The sequence below is a fragment of the Tympanuchus pallidicinctus genome, unplaced genomic scaffold, assembly GCF_026119805.1.
Source record: "Tympanuchus pallidicinctus isolate F22 unplaced genomic scaffold, pur_lepc_1.0 scaffold6, whole genome shotgun sequence".
Taxonomy (NCBI): Eukaryota; Metazoa; Chordata; class Aves; order Galliformes; family Phasianidae; genus Tympanuchus; species Tympanuchus pallidicinctus.
In genome coordinates, this window is record NW_026294780.1 from 20,675,308 (window position 1) to 20,693,199 (window position 17,892).

The 17,892-nt window shown below is 46.3% G+C and overlaps 1 long non-coding RNA gene across 1 annotated transcript; it reads right to left on the minus strand.

Moving 5' to 3' along the window:
- Positions 1 to 254: 254 nt before the first annotated feature.
- Positions 255 to 7,080, minus strand: LOC128071604 (uncharacterized). Its single transcript, XR_008201894.1, has 2 exons — positions 7,010 to 7,080; positions 255 to 5,871 (listed from the first exon to the last, which is right to left on the minus strand). It is a non-coding gene; the product is annotated as an uncharacterized LOC128071604 (long non-coding RNA).
- Positions 7,081 to 17,892: the final 10,812 nt, after the last annotated feature.

Sequence of the window (17,892 nt, forward strand, 5' to 3'; positions counted from 1 at the left end):
TTCTCCTGTCACTTAATGATCTCACATAAAATGAGGTCCACAAAACTTTTATTACCACTGCAGTTCAAATTCACAGGTGAAGAGCCATCAGGGAAAGGATGCGGACATGTCCCTTGCTTTTGCTCTCCTCATTTTCCAGGTGCAAGAAAGCTCCCTGCTCTGGCTTTAAAAATCAGTTAGCTCTCAACCTCAGCCTGATACAAATAAAAGGCCTACGGTGTGTTACCCTGATAAGCACTGCAGAATCTGAGGGGAAAACACTTGAGAGCAACACTGCTGGTGTTGAATTTGAGTTAAATACATGGATGTAAAAACTCATCTAAGCATTCTCTTATTACCTTTTGTTTTCCAAACAATTTTGCTCATTTATCACCATTAGTATATTTGACACTCAAGAATCGCACATAACATTTAATTAAAACATGAATTGGTTCCTCCTCTGTTCTTGAATTCACACTTGACGTTTGGAAAACAACCTGGACCTCAGCAGCCAGAATTGAAAATTCAAAAGAAAGCCTTTCCCGAAAAAAAATAAAGGACTTTGTTTGCTACAAATTACTTCTGCATTTATATAAAGATTTAACGATTCAAGGCATGCCAAATTCTGTGCTAATGAGCTTTGGGTTGTGTTTTTCATTTTTGTTTGATTTTTTTTTTTTTCCTGCTAAAAACAATTACTAGAGGCCATTGAAATGCCACTGTATAAACCAGGAAACCTAGTAAAACTGTAGGTAAAATTGGCATTTTGTTTCAAGCGTAGCTCAGGAGTCCAGTTCACTTATTGACGAGCTGCGTATTTCAAACAACACTTGCATCTCCTCCAAAAAGGAAGCAAGGTACTTTCAGAAAACACATCTGCAGCATTCTTTAACTGAAAGCAAAAATTAAAAAGCAAAACCTCACCACTTAACTCCAGCACTCTGAGGATGAAGCATCACAGCCTTCCTGCTTCCTGCTCTGCTTTCCAGTGAAAGGTAGATAAATTAGCAGACGTGTAAGCCCTTCACTCTCAGAACCTCTTTAAAGAATACACGCACCCACAGGAGCTTAAAAACCTTCCTGGGGAGAATTATTAATCTTGCTCCTAAAAGTGTAGAATTTTTAAAGCCTATTAAAACACTATCCAGGCAGAGCAGTGCAAGTCTGGCTTTTTCATGACCTGGTTTCAAGAAACAAACAAACAAATTAGTGGAAATTACATACTACTGTGTTTCACATAGCTATGATCAGTTACACAGATCCCTGTCCACCTAAAATATGACACGTAGATCAAACATTTCACACCAGATCCTGCTGTCTACCACAGGCTGATGCTTAGGTCTAAGGGAAGTCCTGCGTTTAGCCTGTATCATTCAGCCCCTCTTTCTCTGCCTATGGCCCTAATCACCCTTTTAGAAACCTACAAATAATTCAAACCTGATTTTGCTCTGGGTGTACTGCTTCTGCCCAGCTGTGGTGGAACTGCTCCCTCTTGACACCATTGCAAGTAAAGTCACAATCAATCCCTTTGACTTCAGTTTTCCAAGTAACACATGCATTGCTCCAAAAGCTTTCAGATGACTTTTTAAGTGAAAACATCCAGGATGTTGTGGGTTTCAACAGGTCGTCATAGCTATTTCCTAGCAGCTGATAAGACTAATGCTAATTATTGTTGCCAGGAAATAGAAATCCTTCTGTGATGAGCTAGTCTTGTTGTGCATGTATGCAATATTCCCCCTCCTTCCTTTGAATAGCATTTCACCAACTTAAAAGAAAAAAAAAAAACAACAAAAAACCAAACCAAAACAACCAAACCACCAGCCAATCAAACAAAATAACCCAGCAGCATGACCAAATGAAAGATATTCACTCTACCTTACCCCACTCTCCAGTTCACCTCAGAAATCCCACTGACAACTCAAGAGTGGGGAATCAAACCCCTTTATTACCAAGTCCACACCAGATAAAGCAGTAATTGTAGTAATACAGTATTGGAAGTGTAGCTACAACGTAGCGTGACAGCTTGTTAGTGTTGAAAATATATAAGCTCTTTGTAATTGTGCCTTTGGAATGCCATCTGTCTTGAATTAACATCCACCTGGGATCATGTTTCGATGACCAATATGGACAGATTACTGGAACCTTAAAACCTCTCTTGCTTTGTAATTGACATTTAAACTGTTTGAAGTTTCTCATTAAGTCCTTTTTTACAAATTAGGTGCAGATGTATAAAGCTAAATGTACAGTACTAAGGGAAATTAGGTCACCTGAAAGCCCAATAATAAAACGCATCTATTAACTGTTTGAACGCAATGAGTACATTAAAATTTAGAGATCGACTTTATGCCCCAAATTCTTCAAAGTTCCATCATTTCCCTTTCATTGCTGCAGAGCCCCGATGCCAACCATTTTTAATTAAAATGGCAGAGAAGGAAGCAGGCGTGGTCGCCCTGCCCACGGCAGCAGAGGGCAGAAGGCAAGGCAGGCGGCCTCAGGAACATCCAGTAGCACGGGCATTTCCCCCGGCCTGAGCAACCCCTGATCGCAGAGGCCTCCAGCCCAGCAGCTCGTTGTCGCATAAGGCAGCAGAGCCGCGCAGAGCTCGCTCGCACGGCTTTCGTGAGCAGCAGACAGGCTGCACTCAGCGACGTGCTGGGCAGCCCAGGCACGGCCCGCTCCCCTCCCATCAAGGGGTGGCTTTGCGCCTTGAGTTCAGCAGCCAGCAGTTGGCAGCACTTAAACGCAACGCCGTGCAGTTGAGTGCCTATGGCATAAGGCCCGTGAACCTTCTCTGCCAGTCACGGGTCTCTCAGGATAAATTAGGCCGCAGCCCACATGAAATGCACAACTGCAAATCCTTTTGGCACCACTGCTAGCGTATCGGTTCTTGACATCATGCCAAGCGGCGTAACCAGCCACGCCGGCTGTGTTGCTGGGTGAGCAAGTGTATCTCAAACAGTGCCAGAGCAGGACCTAACCCGGTTCCCTTACACACAGCTCTTTTCTCCATGCCCATCTGCATCTTCTGTTCAAGAGAAAAACTGCTGCGTATTTCTAGAAGGAAGGAAAAACTGCACCAGTCTGTATGTAAGCACACTGCAACGCCTGCGAAAGAACAAACACAAAGTAATGCTTTCCTGGAGAAGACAGAGCAATGCGTTGGAAAGGGGAACAAGATACAGCAGTAATTCACTCACACCTTGTGAGAAAGATCTCTAGCGAAAGCGTATTTGCAACAAACCTGTTTTGCTCAAACACTTTATAACTGGCAGCTCCCATTTTGCTAATGGTTCCACAAAGGCAGGTGGAGGGCCATGAAGGATCGCTGAGGACTGAGACAGCTTTAAGCAGACTTGTTGGGGTGCCAGGGGTGATCAGCTGTACACACTTGGCTTTGCACCCTGCTTCTCATTAGCATTAATTAGACAGCATCGTACCTCTGCTGCTGCCAGGACAATAACTGGCTCAAGCAGTCCCTAATACTGGGTATGGAATTGCCAGAGCACACACCAGGGAGCTGGCATCTTTCTGCCAACTGCACAGGAGAGCAGAGATAGGCTCAGCATAATGTTAGGCCAGCAGGAACACCTTTAAGCAAGTATGGTGCATATATGATACATATAGCCACCCCAAAGCTTGATGTTAGAGAGCTCAATCAGGTTGATCCCCAGACAGAGGGTCACAGCATGAGGGACTCCATCAGTGGTGTTCAAGCCACCCCTCTCCTCCTCAGCACACGAGCCACGATCAGGTGCTCACCTAGCCAGCAATGTGACCATGCTAGTTTCAGTGAACCAAAATCACTTTCTAGAAAAACAGGTTTTGTAGATGTTTCTCAACAGTTCTGCCTCATAGAGCGTTCTTATCATTCACTAGAAAGTCAGTAAAACTCATCCCAAGCCCATAATCTTGAAAGACACACTTAAAAATGCGTTGAGTACAAAATGAATGATTATTATTATTATTATTATTTTTTACAAAGGTTCAGGAAAGAAATCCCTCACAGACTTAATGCTTTATTGACATGCTTGGTTAGAGCACTACACACACTGAGCAAGATCAGCTGCCAGTGAGGACCACAGATGATGTCTTCCCATTTAAATGTTGCAACAAAGAATAGAACTATTTCACAAGTAACAAAGGGGAACCCTTTAATTTGCTGAAACAATTTCAGATCTCATTGCATTAGCACCCTCCAGCGTCCAATCCATGAAAAGCATCATCAAGACTAATTTGCCAAGCAGACTCAAACTTGTCCTGTGAGATACAAGATGAAACAGCAGCAGGATCCTGGGAGAGAAGATAGCAACTGGAGACAACAGAAGAAACTCCCAATTCTGCAAAATATCTTCTGTTCCAAGGGCAGAAATTGTAGATGACATACGCAGAGTCCCTGAGCGAGACGTGACGAGGAATTATCATTAATCCTCTATTACCTTCCGAGAAGACACTCGGTGAGCCTCACCACACCACAGCAATCCATCACGCTCATTTAGAGGCACAGCAGCAGAAGCAGCACTCCTCCAGCAGCACTCCCAAAGCTGTACACATCCACATCGTGCATTCCATACTCTGCAGCACTCCGCCAAGATGCGAGGTTAGCAATGTCACTTTCGACTGACGTGGTGCAGGCACGTGGGTATGCTTCTGACCAAAACATGCCATGTAAAGGAACAGATGTAAAAGGCCCTCTTGTTCATGGGGGAAGCACACTTGCAGTCAGATAGCTGAGGGCAACCAGGTGCAATGTTCTTTTTGCATCAAAAACACTAAGCGCAGAGAGAACCCTCCACACAGATCTGTGGTGAAAAAAGTTTTCATATGCAATGCCTTACTGCAATATTGCTTGTAAAAGCACACTTAACGCCTCCAGCAATTAGAAAAAAAAAAAAAAAACAGCTGAATTTATTACTTCAAAATAGCTGAAAGGAGTTTTAAAAAACTTTTTCCAAGAAAAAAATCTTTCCAAAGCAGGGGAAGCCCAAAAGGCCTTGGAAAATCACAAGTGAGCAAAAACAGATTGTAAATGCTCTGAGCACCGTCAGTTTCATCTTCCTGCTAACAGCACAAATACTCCAACAGCATTCTCACAGCAGCACTGCAAGGACAGCAACATCTTCGTAAAGACACAAAAGTGGCAGCCATAGGACATGCACTGATGTCCAGACCCAGAGCGCCTGCTAGCTCCTGCTACAGACCACAAAGCTGCTAATGAAATCCAACCAACAGGTGCATCAATTGCCAAAGTTTGAAGTCATCCCTGTCTTTTCTGTCTGCATTGCACACAGCTAAATGGCTGTCCAGCTGAAATGTGAGCAAGGACTCCTGGTTCTTCATCCAGCTCAGGTCAGCAACCGCTTAGCTGCCCCAAATTCAGGTCCTGCCAGAGCTTGTGGACTGCACCTGCGTGGCAGCCCTTTGGGCTCCAAAGCTGCACGGGTGATGAGGGACAGGCAGTTCCCACTGCTGACAGGCTGTGACATCTGCTGGGAATCAGGCAGGTCATCGAGTCCAATTCCAGGCTCCACAAAGGATCACCAAAATCCAAACCCTATGTCTGAAAGCAGTGTCCAAATGCTCTGTGAACTCCAGCACTCGGGGCTGTGCCCACAGCCCTGGGCAGCCCATTCCATGCCCATCACCCCCTGGTGCAGCCCCTTTCCCTGACCCCCAGCTGCCCCTCCCCTGACAGCTCCATGCCGTTCCCTCAGGCCCTGTCGCTGTCACACAGAGCAGAGCTGTGAGGAGCTGCAGCCGCCATTAGCTCAGCTGCTCTGAGCACAACCCGGGGACCTCAGCTGCTCCTCATGTCTTGTCCTCCAGACCCTTCCACATCTTTGTTACCCTTCCTTGGATGCTAACAGTTTTATGTCCTTCTTAGCATATACGATCCTGTACAGGGGGAAAAGGAAAGGCATTTACATGCATGCAACTCTCCAGCAGCAGGCTCAGTCAGTCAGACAGAGGCTGGGATATGACGCTGGGTGCCCTGCAGGATGGTGTTACTGAAGGCAGGAAAGCCTAACCTGGACTGTAAGGCCCCTAGCACAGCACAAACAAGTCCCAGGGCTCCCCAAGAACACCATGGTCAATACTGTCTGTACACAGCAATACTTATGTTTATTACAGACTCATCACATACTCTTCTGATAGTCACAGAATGGCCAGGGTTGGAAGGGACCCCAAGGACCATGAATCTCCAACCCCCCTGCCACATGCAGGGCCACCAACCTCCCCATTTAATACTAGACCAGGCTGCCCAGGGCCCCATCCAATCTGGCCTTGAACACCTCCAGGGACGGCAACCTCTCTGGGCAGCCTGTTCCAGCACCTCACCACTCTCTCTGTAAAGAACTTCCCCCTGACATCCAACCTAAATCTCCCCTTCGTTCAACATAAAACCATTTCCCCTCGTCCTGCTGTTATCAACCCTTTCAAAGAGTTGATTCCCCTCCTGTTTGTAGGCTCCCTTTAGGTACTGAAAGGCTGCAATGAGGTCACCCTGCAGCCTTCTTTTCTCCAGGCTGAACAAGCCCAGCTCCCTCAGCCTGTCCTCATAGGTGAGGTGCTCCAGCCCCCTGATCATCTTTGTGGCCCTTCCCTGGACCCTCTTCAACAGCTCCATGTCCTTCCTGTACTGGATTCCCCAGGCCAGGACGCAGTACTCCAGATGGGGCTTCCCAAGGGCAGAGTAGAGAGTGACAGTCACCTCCCTGTCTCTGCTGGCCACCCCTCTTCTGATGGAGCCCAGGATCCCATTTGCTTTCCGAGCTGCAATCAGCTACGAAATGCCCACAGTATCCAGGCCACTCAGGTGCCGCAGGTGGGGCGTCACGAGGTCAGAGCACGGAGGCCACTCACCTCCCCGCCCCTCCGCCCGCGCCGCCTCCGGCCCTCCGCACCGCCCGACGCCTGCCCCGCACCGCCCGCACCGCCCTCTCCGCACAGCGCCCCCCTCAGGCGCCGCGTCCCGACCCCGCTCCCTCGCCCCCGATCCGCTCGTGCCGCGGGGCGGCGCCGCCTCACTCACAGCCACCGCCAGCCCCGCGTCGCCGTCGCCACCGCCGCCGCCGCCGCCGCCGCCATCGCCGCCTCGCCCCGCCCCGCCGCTGCCTATTGGCTGGGGAACGCCGCCGCGCCCCTCCCCCGTGGGGCTGATTGGTGGGAAGGGAGGAGGAGGTGTGTCGCGCGCCACGTGGGGGTGTGGAGCCGCCCCCCACGTGCCCTGGCAGGAGGGGCGGGGCGCTCGGCGCGGCCGGTAGCGGGGCGCCTCCTGGCTGCCGGCTGCGCTCCCTCAGCGCGGCGCCCTCTGCCCGCCCGCGTGACCCCAGCGCCTCCCTCAGGGCTCCGAGGTGACGGTGCGGGTGCTGGGTAGCCGGCAGCGGCCCTGCCGTGTTGTAGAAGGGTCGTAGAGCCGCCCTGATAAAAATACGCGATCTTTATTGGAGTCTGTGTGGAAGCCATGTAGCGAAGAGCCCCGTGCTGCCGCCCGAAGCCGTTGCGCGTCGCCGTCCTCCTGATGCTCATTTACTGTGATTTGCAAGAGAGAAATGAGCATCGCAGCAGTGCGGGCGCGGCCTGCCTTCCTCGTGGTGCTGTGAGCACAAAGGGCGTCCTCAGCTCCCTGTGCAAAAGTGGGGAATAAACATCTGTCAGCACCGATCTTGCGGAGGTTTCGGAGACGCTTTCTGACAGGAGGGCATTTGTGATGGCCGGCTGTGTCACGGGGCCTCTGTGGTGCCAGAGCTGCTTGGGGCCTGCTCTGATGGCTCAGCGCAGTGACAGCTCCTCGGGGCCTTGGCTGGGACTCGCTGCTCTCCTGGAGGAGAGACAGGCTTGGCCTGGGCAGTGGGTTAAGGTGATAACGGGGTGATATGAGTGGGGGTGGCTAAGCGAGGGGAAGGAGAGGCAGAGAAGGGGTTCTGAGCCAGAAGAAAGATGGGTGGGCGAGCAGGAAGTATTTACTTTTCTTCTCCCCAACCTCCTCTTCAGACAACGGACTGAGAGCCTTTCTCCTTGGAGCAGGCAGCCCCTGCTCAGCCCTCAGGCCTCACAAGCAATTCTCTGCTTCCTCAAGGTTCCTTGTGGGATGGTCGGCACTCAGTGCCACAGAGGGAAGATGAAAGCTAGAAAAGGGAGAAACATCTGGAAAAAATGAAGGGCCAGTAGCTGAGGTGGAGCTGCAGGAAGTAAGAACTACTAGAGCAGGTCTCACAGTAAATCAAAGAAAACACTAGCTAGAAAGTATCAAGTTATAGAAGCCCTACTTCGTACATTAAGAGGATTTTACAGTGAGTGCATATTGCTATCCAGTTCAGATAATGTTATACTTACTACACAGCTTTTGGGGAAGATTACTGAAAAGCATCTGCCTGGAACCACTGCAATTCAGAAAAGTCAGATATTGGCATGCTGGAAGTGGTTCACAGCCTACGTGCTCCATGCGCTGCCTGGAAACACAGTTTGTAAGGGAATTTGAAGTGGGGAGCTGTGCTTGCCAATGCTCCAGGTAGGAGCTTGTGATACATTTCAAAAAGTAGTGTGGTTTCAGTATTGGTTTTCTTTCTCATTCCTTATATAGCCTCATGTTTTATTTGTTGTGATCCACTGAGCATATGTTTCCACTGGCTGGGAGCAGGTCTGTTTCCTGAGTGCCAAGTATTCATTTACCAGTGCACAAGGCCACGAGTTGTTTGGAACGAGGGTGGATAGTGGTAGGACAAGGGGAATGGTTTCAAACTGAGTCAGGTAAGGTTTAGGTTAGATATTAGGAGGATGTTTTTCACACAGAGGGTGGTGACGCACTGGAACAGGTTGCCCAGGGAGGCTGTGGATGCCCATCCCTGGAGGCATTCAAGGCCAGGCTGGATGTGGCTCTGGGCAGCTTGATCTAGTGGTTGATGACCTTGCACATAGCAGGGGGGTTGAAACTGGATGATCATTGTGGTCCTTTTCAATCCAGACCACTCTATGATTCTATGATGCTATGATTCTTTCCTCATATGCAACACCTGGGCTTGCTAGAAGCAGGAACTACAGGCAATGTCCACACTGCACCCAGTGCACAGGAGAACCTATGCTGCAGGGCACCTTAGTTTTGCTCAGTGTGAGTCAGGCGACAGGGCATGGTGATGGCTGCTGCAAGGGTGGCAGCAGAAGTGAGTACTTTATGCTTTAGTTCAGAAGGTGAAAAATAGCAGGAGTAGAACTACTCGGAGCAAATGCTCTTTTTTAAACAAATAAAAAAAGTCCATCACAGTGGGTTTTCCAGTGTGAAATACTGTAAAGCTACGGAGCATGCAAGGAGGAAAGTATGATGTATGTGTAGATGAGGAGGGGGACAAAAAAGCGGACTCTGCTGTTACAGGTGTTATTTCGGCAGGCTTCAAAACTCAAAATATTCTGTATATTTTACAGCAGATTGTATGTGAATGCTTGTTAGTATTCATATGCCCTATGCTTGTATTCCCAAGTCCCCTCTCCCAGTAAATCTAGTAGAGTTTTCACCTCAAAGGAGGTTCCTTAAACTTGAATTGCTGCAGCGTGCTTCAAACCCCACCAAATAATCTGCAGACTGTTGATGCTGTAATGCTATGGTAGCTTGTATGCCATTAAAATGGATCACTGAAATGTCCGTCTATAGATCCTTTCCTCAATACGTTGTGTCAGTGTACTGTATAGATCCTTTAATCCACAGACTATTATTAAAATAGTGGATTAAGGAGTTGTTTGGGATGAGAGCATGCTGTATATGTAACAAAACAGTTTAGCTGAGATTAGTATTTATTACTCGACAGAAAAATTGATTGAAGGATTCATAGATGCTGATAATATCAGAGCCTGGGAGACACTAATGCATTTGATTGTTGTGTTTTTGCCACGTGAGTCCTTGTTAAGCAAACCTGTTATACACAAAATAACTAAATACTGATATAAAACACGGTGCTTAGATGGCTTAAAACATTTTGCACGAGGATGTGCATGGAAAGGACATTCAGACTTGCGAAATAATAACTTTTAAAATATGTTTAAGAGAGTTCACAAGGTGTTATACAAATCACTCTCACTTACCCTAACCCAAAGTGAACTGGAAAAGATGTATTTTTTTCCATGCTATTTTCTTCTGCCAGCAGTCTTCCATGAATTTATCAGAAAGGGGAGTTTCATTCAGCCATGTGTTAAAGTTTAACCCACTAAAACGGTCGCAGTTTTACAGACTTATCTTTCATGTAACAGAAGGTTGTCAACAAGCCTTTTCAGTGACATCTCCACATTAGGATGGCAAGCAGATGATTTGAGGATTACCAGGCTGCTGGACAGGTCATCTGGGATCTTAAAAATCTCTTCTATAAAGGACCAAATCTGCAGCCAGAAGCTGTTTACTGCAGGGAAGGGGGAGGGAAATGGGTTTTGTTTAAAAGGCATAGAGCCGTGGTTTTGTTTGTGTCTGCCACAGATCATTGTCTTTAAAGCTCCCTCTGTATAATGGAGAGCTGAACTTCGGTTGACACTTGTTCCTAATGAACCACTGGGCAAAGTCAAATTTCAGTACTGAAGCTAAGATGAAAAGAAAAAATTGTTTATAAAATGTATGATATTCACTAAGTGGTGAGTGGAACAAAGCATTTTTTTTTTTCCCAAGGTAGAAATTGTTAATATTTAGTTTCAGTTATACTGAGTGGCTCATTTAGAAAATAGTTTCTAAGCAGAGTTTTAGGAATTTTTTTGAAAATCCTGTTGTTCAGGTTCACATTACATTACAGCTTAGTTTGAGTATTTCTGAAGGGGGGTGCAGGCACACCCATATCAAGTAAAACTGCCTGCAGTTGTGCCAGTGCTGGAGATTTCTCAGGTTGGACGTTAGGAAATAGTTCTCCAAAAGAGTGATCAGGCTCTGGAACGGGCTGCCCAGGGAAGTGGGGGAGTCACCGACCCTGAAGGTGTTCAGAGAGCACTGGGATGTTGTACTGAGGGACATGGCTTATGGGGAGTATTGGTGGAAGGTGGACGGTTGGACTGTGTGACCTTAGAGGTCTTTTCCAACCTTGGGGATTCTATGATTAGGTTTTAGGTGATTAGATTTAGGATTAGGTTGCTGATAGCTTCAGAAGTTATGCTCCACTTTGACATAATAACAGACAAGAGGAGCACTTACAGAATTCTTAGAGAAGTTACGTCCTGCCTACCTGTGACTCTCACACTTTCCATAATTTTCCACATTTCTGAAATCCTCATGTAAAATGCTGCAGTACCTCATGTTTTCAGTGCCAAAGGGGAGAAAAGAAAACAAAATCAGGAGCTTTGACAGATTTTTACTAAATTTTTCTCAGCCAGTAAATTTGAGAAGATAAGAATCATATTCTGAATACAGTTAATAATCTGGATATAGCCTATGAAACATCACTTAGATGCTGTTGCCTTCAGTCATGTCAGAAAGCGGCAGAATGAAAGTTTTCCAAAAGTTGTTAAACATCCAAAGGGTGATGTCTCACATCACTTTAACGAGGTCGTTCTTTTCCTGGTTATTAAGAAAACAAAAGTCTGCGGCAAGTGTGGTAAGATTTCATGAATAGTTTTGATGTGAGAAACATGAAGTGGAATGATTTTGTTTTCATGGAATAACCCAGGTTCCCACGCATCCCAGCAAGAAGCAGAGACTTTCCATCAGGTGAATGGTGGGAGACCAATTATGCTGTAGCCCTGTCCGTAAGGACTGCCGTAACCACTGGCAGCAGAACACCATCAGACTCTCCACAGGTGATGAGGTAGGCTCCAGATCCTGATAAAAAAAAAGTGATGTCTAATAAACAAGCAGAAGTGCCATATTCTGTCTTGGTTAGAGTTTTAAAATCTAAATCTTCTTTACCTATTTGTATGAATAATTCTTATTCCACCATCAGGCACAGCTTTTTTTTGTGTGTTCATTTGTTTGGGCTGAGAATGTAAAATGCTGTGTAGCTCCTTCATTGAATGTCTCTGCTCAATGCCATGCACCGTAACAGAATTGAGCTGGGAGCTTTCTGAAAACCCCAGCCCAGACAAGGCAAATGTAAATTTAGTGCCAGTCCCAGCTCCCAAATGGAGGCATTTGATGGCTTTGTTCAGCCGTGCCCATCATGAACAGCAGGTGCACAGGGCCATCACATCTCAGTGTGACAGTGACGAATGTTGCAGGAGTGCAATGGCAATAGCCTTCCTGTTTCCATTTAACCCTCAGTTTTGTGACAGAGGTGACATGAGACGTAGTAGTTGTCCCAGTGACTTTCGATGGCAGCTTGAAAGGCAAATGGGATCCTGGGCTCCATCAGGAGAGGGGTGGTCAGCAGGGACAGGGAGGTGATTGTCCCTCTCTACTCGGCTCTTGGGAGGCCCCACCTGGAGTACTGTGTCCAGGTGTGGAGCCCTCAGTACAAGAAAGACATTGAGATCTTGGAAAGGGTCCAGAGGAGGGCGACTAAGATGATCAGGGGGCTGGAGCACCTCCCCTATGAGGACAGGCTGAGGGAGTTGGGCTTGTTCAGCCTGGAGGAGAGAAGGCTGCGGGGTGACCTCATTGCAGCCTATCAATACCTGAAGGGAACCTACACCCAGGAGGGGAGTAAACTCTTCAGAAGGGCTGACAACAGCAGGACTAGGGGAAATGGATCCAAGTTGAGGGAGGGAAGATTTAGGTTGGATGTTAGGGGGAAGTTCTTTACAAGGAGAGTAGTTAGGCCCTGGAACGGGCTGCCCAGGGAGGTTGTGGATGCCCCGTCCTTGGACGTGTTCAAGGCCAGGTTGGATGGGGCCCTGGGCAACCTGATCTGAATGTGTGTGTTTGGTGGCCCTGCTAGGCAGGGGGGTTGGAACTACATGATCCTTGAGGTCCCTTCCAACCCGGGTGATTCTGTGATTCTGTGATTCTGTGTCACTGACATTTTATGTCATGCATCATCAGTCATTTTTCAGAAATCATCACAGGACTCTCAGAGGATGGGAAATGTGTTCACTACTACAGTTTAAGCTACTTTTGGATCATCCAACTGCTGAAAAACTTCCTACCTTAGAGGCCAACTGCGGAGAGTGACTGCATCATATATGTGAGCAGAGGAAAGTCAGCTGATAGAAAACCATGCTAACTATTCTCCTGCAACTCGGGTCTTCTTTCACAGAATCACAGAATCACAGAATGGCCAGGGTTGGAAGGGACCTCAAGGATCATGAATCTCCAACCCCTTGTCACATGCAGGGCCACCAGCCTCCATGTTTAATGCTAAACCAGGCTGCCCAGGGCCCCATCCAACCTGGCCTTGAACATCTCCAAGGACGGAGCATCCACAACCTCTCTGGGCAGCCTGTTCCAGCACCTCACCACTCCCTCTGTAAAGAATTTCCCCCTGATGTCCGACCTAAATCTCCCCTCCCTCAACTTAAAACCATTTCCCCTCGTCCTACACATATCAACTGTTTCAAAGAGTTGATTCCCCTCCCCTCTATAGGCTCCCTTTAGGCATTGAAAAGCTGCAATGAGGTCACCCTGCAGCCTTCTTTGCAGTGAAAAACGTGCCTTAGTTCAGCTACTGCTGAAGTCGTAACAGAATCCCCTGTAAATACAGAAGGACTGAACAAAAGACACAAACTTTCTTGTCTAAATTATGACATATTTTTATCACTCTGAAGCTCCTTGTTTGTCACATTAGCTCGATATGTCCTATTTCTATTTTTAGTTTCACTTTCCTAATTTCAATCCATTCAAGTAACTCCGTCTCAGACCTTGTTTTTTTCCTTTGAAAACCCACTGCCATATGGAGGAAACATTAAAATTATTGGATCCAAAGTAAAAACAAAAGCAGCTTAGTGTTAGTGCAAGAGGCTTAAATCGAGACAATTAAACCTAAGTTAAACTGAAAGTAAAAATTACACATAATTTTGGCCAGCAGATACCCACCACATAGCAAACCATTCCCATTGATGAGGACAGCACTTATCCATCAAATGTGTGATCTTGGGAGATACTGATGCAGACTCAGGAGAAACACCCAGCAGCAGCATCTCTAAGAAGAGGCTCCTGCCCAGAGATTCACCACGGGGGCGTCCACTGCTGCGCACCAGTATTTTGTGAGGGAGGCCATGTGGTACTTTCAGCACGGACGGGACCCTGGATAATCCTTTTGTAGCACAGCTTTCATCTCCTCTTTAATTTTAATGCTGCGGTTTCTCTGGAGCGCTGCTGTGAGTTACGGACTCTGTGGCTGCCTCCTGCATAGCCCACAGATGACAGTTGGCACGATGAACCATCGTGGTGTTTGGATACTTAGGGGCAGCCTACACACACATAAAGGTGAAAGGTGGAACACATCTCCACACAAACTGGGACCTCTGGTTTGTGCTACATCAAGTAGTAGATCGAATTGCCCAGGGCCCCATCCAACCTGGCCTTGAACACCTCCAGGGACAGGGCATCCACAACCTCTCAGGGCAGCCTGTTCCACCACCTCACTGCTCTCTCTGCCACAACTTAAGTTCTGTAAATGGAGCTTGTCCATTACTCGTAAACTTTTTAACAGCGGAATTATTTGCTGTCCCATGAGCATTTTTCAGTGCTGTGACTGGCTGTGACTTATCTGGATTTCTGCAATATTCTGGGTAGGACCTAGAAGTGTTGCTGCCTTCTCTGTGCTCAGGCCGTGAGGTGCAAAGTTAATTAGGAATGAAAGAAAGTATTTTTCTTCACTTTCATCTACCTGCAATCTTAGAACTGTAGCATTTTTCATTGAATTTCCCATTGCCAGTATTTTCAAGGATTCCAAGGCTACAATTCCCACTTCCAGGTCCTGCACAGCAATAGTCAGTGTCTCTGTAGAGGATCCTGCTGGATATTTGCTTGCACATTGTGCGCTGGGACTGGTGTTGCAGTACGCAGAAGTGCATTCCTGGATTAAATTACAGGGTAGATATTCTACTCAGGTTATTTTACCAGCAGTCCTCCTAAGTGTCAGGTGTGAAGTTGGCCAGGAAACAGCTTTTTGTTCAACAAAACATTGAGATTCAACTTCTGCCCCATTCTGTGCAAAAATTGCCTTCAAAAACCTCTGTCTGTAAACCTGTTTCAAAGACTAAAAGGTAGATGTGTTTCACCCTAAAATAGTCCAGTGGTCAAGAAAATCACTGGGGGATTTAGAAACACATTTCTAATCTGCCTAAACTTGTCTGCCTGTCTTGTTTTCTTCTGAAATTCTGATCTGGCTGTAAGAAATGTCTTGCACGACAAACAAACCAACCAAGCCCAAACCACTATCTCTGCTTGAAACTGGTCATTGTGTAACAGAACAAACTTTATTTTGACAAACCAGTATTTTTCCTGGTACAGGAATCAATTCTTCGTTTGGACTTTGCCCCCTGGGTCTGGATATTGTCCTCTCTGACAATAATAAGGGAATAAAGGGAAACCCCTTTATTTCTCTCTACAGTTTCTGTGCAGAGCTACTGCCATCACTCTGCTTCCTGGGATAAACAGGGGATCTGAGCAGAGCCCTGTAGAAAAGTAGAAAACAGGACTGACATCTGCTCTATTTTGTAGCTCCTAAGCAAGGCTAGAGAAGAAATGTCACAACTGCATGGTCTCTTGTGGCCTTGGGACACGGAGAGAATGGGCTTCCACGCCAACCTACCAGCTTCCTTGTCACATCTCAGATTGGATAATAGGAAAAGTTTCTTCTCCAAAGGAGTGGTGGGGCACCGGTGCAGGCTGCCCAGGGAGGTGGTGGAGTCACCGTCCCTGGAAGAGCTCGAGAAATGTTTACAAGCTGTATTGAAGGACATGGCCTTGTGGGGTTATATTGGTGGTAGGGGACTGGATGGCTTTGGAGGTCTTTTCCAACCGTGGTGATTCTATGGTTCTACCTTATGGTGCTCCAGGAGTGACGAGCTTGCTCCTCGTGTTGCTGCTGCAACAACAACGGGGGTAAGCAGAGGCTGGACTGCCCACCATGTTGGGAGGTCATCAGTGCATTTCTTCCTCAAGTCAGGTTGTTCTGTGATTGTAAGCACTTCATTTCAGTGATGAATTCTGAACAAATTAGAAGCTAGGCATGAAAGGATAGGAAAAATAGAGGGCGTTTTCTCAACAAATATTTTTTCCAAAAACAGAGAAGAAAATCAATCAACTATCTTGACTTGACGGCCCTGCCTGAAGTGCTGCATTTTTAGTGAACTTAAAAAAAAACATCTGAAGACATCAAAGGTATCTGGGTGAGAAGAACCAATCCTTATAAAGGAAGACTGTATATCTGAAATACAGTTCACTCTAAAGGACCTTTTCCAGGCACACGACTGCACTTTAACATCTTCACAGAGAACTTACATGAATGACTAGTGTTAACTGTTCTTTATTCTTGATCGTTGATGAACTTGAAAATAGCATACATAATTAACTGTATGTCAATATATTTCATGTCTTCACTCCTCCAAGAGTGTGGTTTGGTAAAAGTCCCATCTTACCCTTAACTCTGCTCCCATACTTTAAGGTTATATGTGCTGTGGCCAGTAGGTGATGCTAAAATCCCTCTGAGGGAAGGAAGAATTTAGATTGTACTTTCGGAAGCGTCGGAAGTCCAGGAAGCTGCAGGAACGTGCTGCCATTCAAACGTGGCAAGTTTCATTTGTCATCTCTTGGCATATCTGATTAACTAGCAGATAAACACTACTCCCATCTTACCAACAGGGATTTCCAGATGTTACAAATAAAAGCAGAGGAAACCCATGATGGCAGTTATACAGTAACCAAACGATAAATCAAGTTTTCCTGTAGTCCCTGCACATCTATGCTTTAAGTATCTGAAATCTAAAGCGTCGTGCACTTACGTACATGTGTGTACCCGAAGTTGATACATGAGGTAATGATTTCAGCAGTCAGCTTTATGGAGATCTGTTAGATATTGGGAATGAGGAGAAAGAGCAGGACAGAGAACAAAGGTTACACTGGAGGTAACTGTAGGAAGCAGCGCAGTTGGGTGAAGATTAGATCATTTCTGCACAAGGAATCTTTTGTCCTGCAGAAAAATACTTAAGTTGTGATGTGCTCTGACAAGAAGAGGCACTGCTGAAAGCAGAGACCAAATCCCCAGGTCTCCTAAGAGATCTGAATCACAGATATGCTGCACTGCAGAGCGTTTTAATGCCCTGCTGTACACAACAACACTCTACACTAGAAAACTAACAAAATGTGAGGTACAGATGAGTTCCAAGGGTTGAGACAACTTCAGAATAGCTCTGCTATTAAAGCTACGATGTGATAAACTTCCCAGACCTCTGCGCACTGAAACTCAACCATTCCCAATTATGCACCAGATGCCATTATTATAAGGCCAATCTGCTTGGAAAAATTTGCTTGCAGGTTTAGATTCCAGAAAATAATGAAACACCACAAAGGTAAGAATCCACCACTATTTGTCCACTTGATGGAAAAAAATGGCAAAGCACCGCTTGCAAACCTGCATACAGATCATAATAGCTACATCCCATCCCTGCTAATCTTACTCTCATGCAGCAATTGCAAATCTCTCTTTAAGATCTGTTTTCATATCACTACACTGACATTACTGAGCACTTACTGCACTTGTATTGCAGTAACACGATCCACATTTCTCAAACCAAAAACTCACAGCTGTGTAACTACTGATGATCTGAACCATGGATAGACATAGAATGCAACCTCAGAAGCAAGGATAGTAAGAATATTCACTGATACTCTTCCTAGAAATTTAAATCAGGTCACACTGCAGCTCATGGCATTTGTAAAGAACACCCACTCACCCTTTCCTGTTTTGAACATAAAACATGGAAGAGTTATCTGAAATCAGCATTTCCTAGTGACTGCTTGCAGGGAGGGGCATGAAAACAATTACAACAATTCCGTCCACAGCATCTGAACAC